At 38.7% G+C, this 5,000-nt stretch overlaps 1 protein-coding gene and 1 long non-coding RNA gene across 3 annotated transcripts in view; one reads left to right on the top strand and one right to left on the bottom strand.

Moving 5' to 3' along the window:
- LOC138032604 (nitric oxide synthase 1-like) overlaps window positions 1–4,157 on the bottom strand; it is a 34,987-nt gene extending 30,830 nt beyond the window's left edge. Inside the window, exons 1-2 of one of the 2 annotated variants that reach the window (XM_068880312.1) lie at window positions 3,818–4,157; window positions 3,515–3,571 (exon numbers count right to left, since the gene is read on the bottom strand). The gene's annotated coding sequence lies outside the window, so the exon portion shown is untranslated. The remainder of the gene's footprint in view (window positions 1–3,514; window positions 3,572–3,817) is intronic. The other variant, XM_068880311.1, reaches the window with a different exon arrangement.
- LOC138032605 (uncharacterized) overlaps window positions 1–5,000 on the top strand; it is a 5,963-nt gene that overhangs the window by 296 nt on the left and 667 nt on the right. The window contains exons 2-3 of the long non-coding RNA XR_011128414.1: window positions 4,232–4,300; window positions 4,557–5,000. The exon at window positions 4,557–5,000 is cut by the window's right edge and continues 667 nt beyond it. This is a non-coding gene — a long non-coding RNA (uncharacterized lncRNA). The remainder of the gene's footprint in view (window positions 1–4,231; window positions 4,301–4,556) is intronic.

Here is a 5,000-nt window from a genome sequence, read left to right as displayed (position 1 = left end):
ATCAGAGAGATTAAGATACTTAGGTTTAGATTCTGGTGGTGAACGTTTGGTTAAGCTTTTGAGTTTCCTTGCATGCGTCTGTTAAGACTGCTGAAAAATTCGAATACACGGAAAAGTTAAAAATCAATTATGCGGAACGTAGGAAGACTCATCAACTTCGGTCAGAAGAAGACTTTGTTAGCGATATTTAGATCGCAGTATTTTATAGTCTAGAAATTAGTTCATTCATAAATTATTTGCAGTCGGATTTCTCCATCAACATTGTAATTCACAGCAAAATAGCGCTTTTAAGTTTTAAAAAACAGCACGGGACGGCGAAAACAACATGACACACGACTCAGTTAACATTTCCTTCAAACATTTGTTGATTCATTTGCTTTAAATTCTGCATATTGTAATAAATTATAGCCACAGTATTGTTCATCTGTATTTCGTTTATAAATAACTGAAGATCGATGCTCAGATCCCCACCAACAGAGGGTGATCGGCCTGTACTCTTTCTTCTCTTAATGTCATTTGATCTCTTCCTCTTAAATAGTTTTGAGGAGGCATTCAGTAAGGGAAAGGAGGGTTTGAAGACATTTTTGGCCCCAAATTAAAACGACAAACCCCGTGACATTACAGCTTCGGACGTATCAACGAAGATTATCGGCGGAAAAATATAATCTGGATGCGACTTCACAAAATATTTTATAGGTCATAAGTTTTCGACCTTAGTTCAAAGTTATCGCTTCGTCTCTTTGGCTGCCTGTCTGGCACAATATATATTTTGGGCTCTCTTGGCCTTAAAAAGATTAAAAAGCCTTTGATATATAAACTTTGCATTCCGTTGCGGAAAACCATTATTGAGAGGGAAGTAAAATCCAAGCCAGAACATTAGAACAAGAGGAGAAATGTCAAGTAGGGATAAACAAACCACAATTTAAAGAGCGTGATATTAAAAGATCTCTTTAAGAGAGACATATGATAGAATTAAAACACTTCAAATTATTATTTTTTTTTCCAAAGTTTTTTCCTCAACTATTTTGGTGGCCAGACCTTTTATTTTACGATTCGTCAGAATAGATGAGTTCTTGTCTTCGTGCGTGTCAAAAATATAATTTTAAATAAACGTTTCGTGGAAATAGTTTTTCTCGGTAGTTGTAAGTGTCATGTAACCTGAATAATTGACAACAAGCGTGATTTTTGACGTCAGAGTAAAGAGAACTATTCGACATTTCAAACCAATATTTAAGCGTCCTCTGAGATGAAATTTCCACCTACATTACTCGGGTATGTCATTGAAAACTATTTTGCAACGATTATCAAAAAGGCTTGGTAATATTCTGAGCATTATAACTTTTAGGCTCAACACATGTGATCTTTTTGTTTTTAACTTCTTCTTAAGTTAGTGGCAGCGTCGATTAGTGTGGCGCGTCCATCATAAACAACGTTGAGAGAGTTTTTCAATCACTCTTTTATGAATGCGGACTAATCTGTTCCGTGTGTGTCAGTTTAAGGACGTTCGCGCTAATTGTTTATGCGAAACTTTTACTGCGCAGGTAACACGACTGTAATATGTCAAGCGTTTCTTCAAGAATTAGTTAAGATATTAGGGAGCTTAAGCGCGCGCGTTTTTCAGACGCGGACGGCACCCGGAAAAAAAATTTCTTGGCCAGCACAGTGTTGTCTCCCCGATTTTTATACTTATCGTTTCTGATGGAGAAAAGATACTTAGCAAAGTAAATGTTGTTGTGCGAAGACAAGTTAAAAGGGGAAGAAACAGCTCACTTCCGCGTCTCAAAAACGTGCTTGCTTAAGCTCCCTAAACGCCGCGCAAAAATTTACAGGCCGGCAAAAGAATGGCATATTTATTTCCACTTCATCATGAAACGTTAACGAGAAAGGAACAGGAGGCTGAAAAAGGTATAGAAAAGGTACCTAATCCAGTAGTGGCTGAAAGGAACGAGGAAGGTTAGTTGTAGTGAGCGAAGTTGCGTACATTTAATGGGGCTGTTTTTTTTTTTATGCTTTTATTACGCAGTTCAAAATGAATGCACCTTTTTTACGTTCTTTTCCTTTACTTTCGTGAAATCCCATACTGGGCGTATGTCACGGCATTTTACAGACCGGTCTGCACTTTCTGGTTCGGTGACCTTAAGACGTCACTTAGTTTCTTGTAATTGATCATCGGGGTCCTGTGGGAGTCTCATTCGCGGGAAATTACATCTAAAAATAAATCGGTTCGTGAAAACGCCGTGACACGAACACAATGGAGTTGTAGGCTCCAGGTCATGGGTTCCTGCTTTTAAAACGAGATGCTTCCGTAAAGCATACACTGGGTTGCCTGTGGTACGTGTACGTGTTCTATATAACAGCACACTTGGTAAAATATTTGAAATACAGCTCACTTTGATTTCGGCTCGACGGGCGATAGATTGTTGTCGAAGTCCATTACTCGTTGCTTTTAAGATTCCACTCCATGTGTTTGTTTTTCGCACAAAGACACCACTTACCAGAGAAGTGACAGGCAAGACTTTTACCGACACGGAAAATAAAAAAAAAATTAAATAAATAAAACGAACAAATCCCACCCACTTTCCGACCCAGTAACAAAGTCGGTGACCTAACCTCAGGCGAGAAATGAAACTTCAGTGTCGGAAGATTTTCGCGCGAACGTCCTTAAGTCGCCATTTATCACTTCCTTGATTGGCGCCTAATTTTATCGATACCTGGAAAATAATGTGCGTAATCACTTTCGCTTTTCCTGAGTTCCGTGATGAATATACAAAGAAACGCTCATTTTAATCGAAAAAGGAAAAAAAGTGAGCAAGGGACGTTCTTCCGTGACCTGATCGTATTGCAGTTTAGATTTTTCCTAAAATTGTTCAGTTTACATATAGAGCTTTACTGGTAATACCGACCTGCACTAAGAGTTAACAAAAACGCGATGTCGAAGAAATTTCGCTTAATCCAGGGGCGAGACATCCGATTCATAACCTTTTAATACTCTGTGAATGAAATCCTTCAGGGCAAAAATATCTTGAGCATCATTTTCATGTACCAGTATTTGTGTTTTCGGCATTTTAAAAGGAAAAGACCAAGGTGGTTTCGAAAATAGGAAAAATTGAGGCCAAAGCCACCTAGAGAAGGGAGATGTCGAAGACACGATATGCCTAATAATAACGTTGATAAATGTTTCCGAGTGCGTGCATTGTGAATGCTCAAAAAAGAGTTAAGCTTGGTTTTAAAAAAAAGAAAGTAGACTGTGATGTGCTTATGTTCAGCTTGTTAGTCAAATTTATTGCTGTAAATTAAGGAAATAGGGGTGTTTGTCCATGTGAATTTTGAAACAGTAGATCTTACATGAATAACAGAAGCATTTCGCACGCGGGAATAGGAACAATGAAAATTCCTTTTATAGATGCTTATGTTTAGTACATATGCTAGCTTTAATCAAAGAGGAGTAACAGCACCACCATACTTTTTAAATAATGAAATGCGTTTTTATCGAAAAGAGCCTTTCCTGTCTTACCTTCGGGCTATTTCTTTGATTCTCAACTAAGCGATGATAACCTGATGTCTGTAAGGCCTGAAAGAGTATGAAAACACACTGAGAACGTGCTAATAGTATCAGTCAAACATTTTCAAGTCCAGTCTGTGTAGGATTTAGGGTGTGACCAGCAAATTTGCGATACGATGTTAACTTGATGATGCCTTGGAGAGTGCGAACAGTTTTGGGAGCGTAAATCAGAGAGAACCCCGTAGAGCACAAAGCCGATAGAGATGTCACAGCCCTTTGGTAATAAATAGCACCACCTTTCTGTTGACCTTTTACCTTATTGAAGTTCTTCCTCCTGATGTAGTGATGGTAGTACAGTGACTCTGTAAAGCAGCCGTTATATGTAGAGAGATATCTAGCTTCTTCGCACCTCACGGCAAACTAATCACTAACTTGCTTTGGACGCGGTCTTATGTACCCCGAATTGTTATCATTCCTTTCTTGTGAATTATGAAAAACAAGGAACTATTGCTGAAACGGGACTAAATACGGTTCGTGTATCACGTACTGAGCTCGTGCACACTTGAATAAGCCTCATTATTAGACTATTGATCTACCGTATTGACCAATAAGGTACACTCAAAGAATTGTCCCTCCAAAGAAATCACGAGAATGGGAGGGGCCAACTCAGTGAAAGAGGTGCTCATTTTGTTGATTGACATTTCTATTTTGATTACTGACTCTTCACAGACAGCTCAAGTCCAGCAAACAATTTCTCGGATCTGATAAGAAGCGAAATCAACAACTTTTTTTCATCAGGTAACTTCTCTTAAGATAGTTATTCTTTTCAATGGCACATTTGCGCGACGACTAAATACGGTGCGATAAATCACGTACTGAGCTCAGACAAACTTGAATAAACTTCATTAGACTATTGATCTCCCGTATTGACCAATACGGTACACCCTAAGAATTGTCCCTCCAAAGAAATCACGAGGATGGGAGGAGCCAACTCAGTGAAAAAGGTGCCCATTTTGTTGATTGACATTTCTATTTTATTCCTGACTCTTCACAGACAGCTCAAGTCCAGCAAGCAATTTCTTGGATCTGATAGGAGGCGAAATCAACAACTTTTTCATCAGTTAACTTGTCTTAAGATAGTTATTCTTTTCAATGGCACATTTGCGCGATGACACCATTTGACTTCAACTACCAGAATCCGTTAGATTTGCTTTGCGTGCTAATTAGTGCTATTGCTATTTTTACTTCGCTGGGATTAGAAAAAAATTAATACGAGTGAGAAACAAACTGAATTCTGGAAGCTGTAGTCAGATGACGCTACCATGAAAGTTGCCGATCAGATGCATGTGTTTTGTAAGTCCACTTGAAGGGATACGGTCACCGTTGGGACCGTGACGACCTGGACACTAGTTAACTGATAGTTTTGAAGGAGTTTATCTGCTTGAAAACTGTTTCAATCCTTTCCGGTTTTCATTTGATTCAGTAAGTCTACAACTGA

This window comes from Montipora capricornis, chromosome 14 (genome assembly GCF_036669925.1).
Source record: "Montipora capricornis isolate CH-2021 chromosome 14, ASM3666992v2, whole genome shotgun sequence".
Lineage (NCBI taxonomy): Eukaryota > Metazoa > Cnidaria > Anthozoa > Scleractinia > Acroporidae > Montipora > Montipora capricornis.
This window is presented reverse-complemented; position numbering and strand designations above follow the sequence as displayed.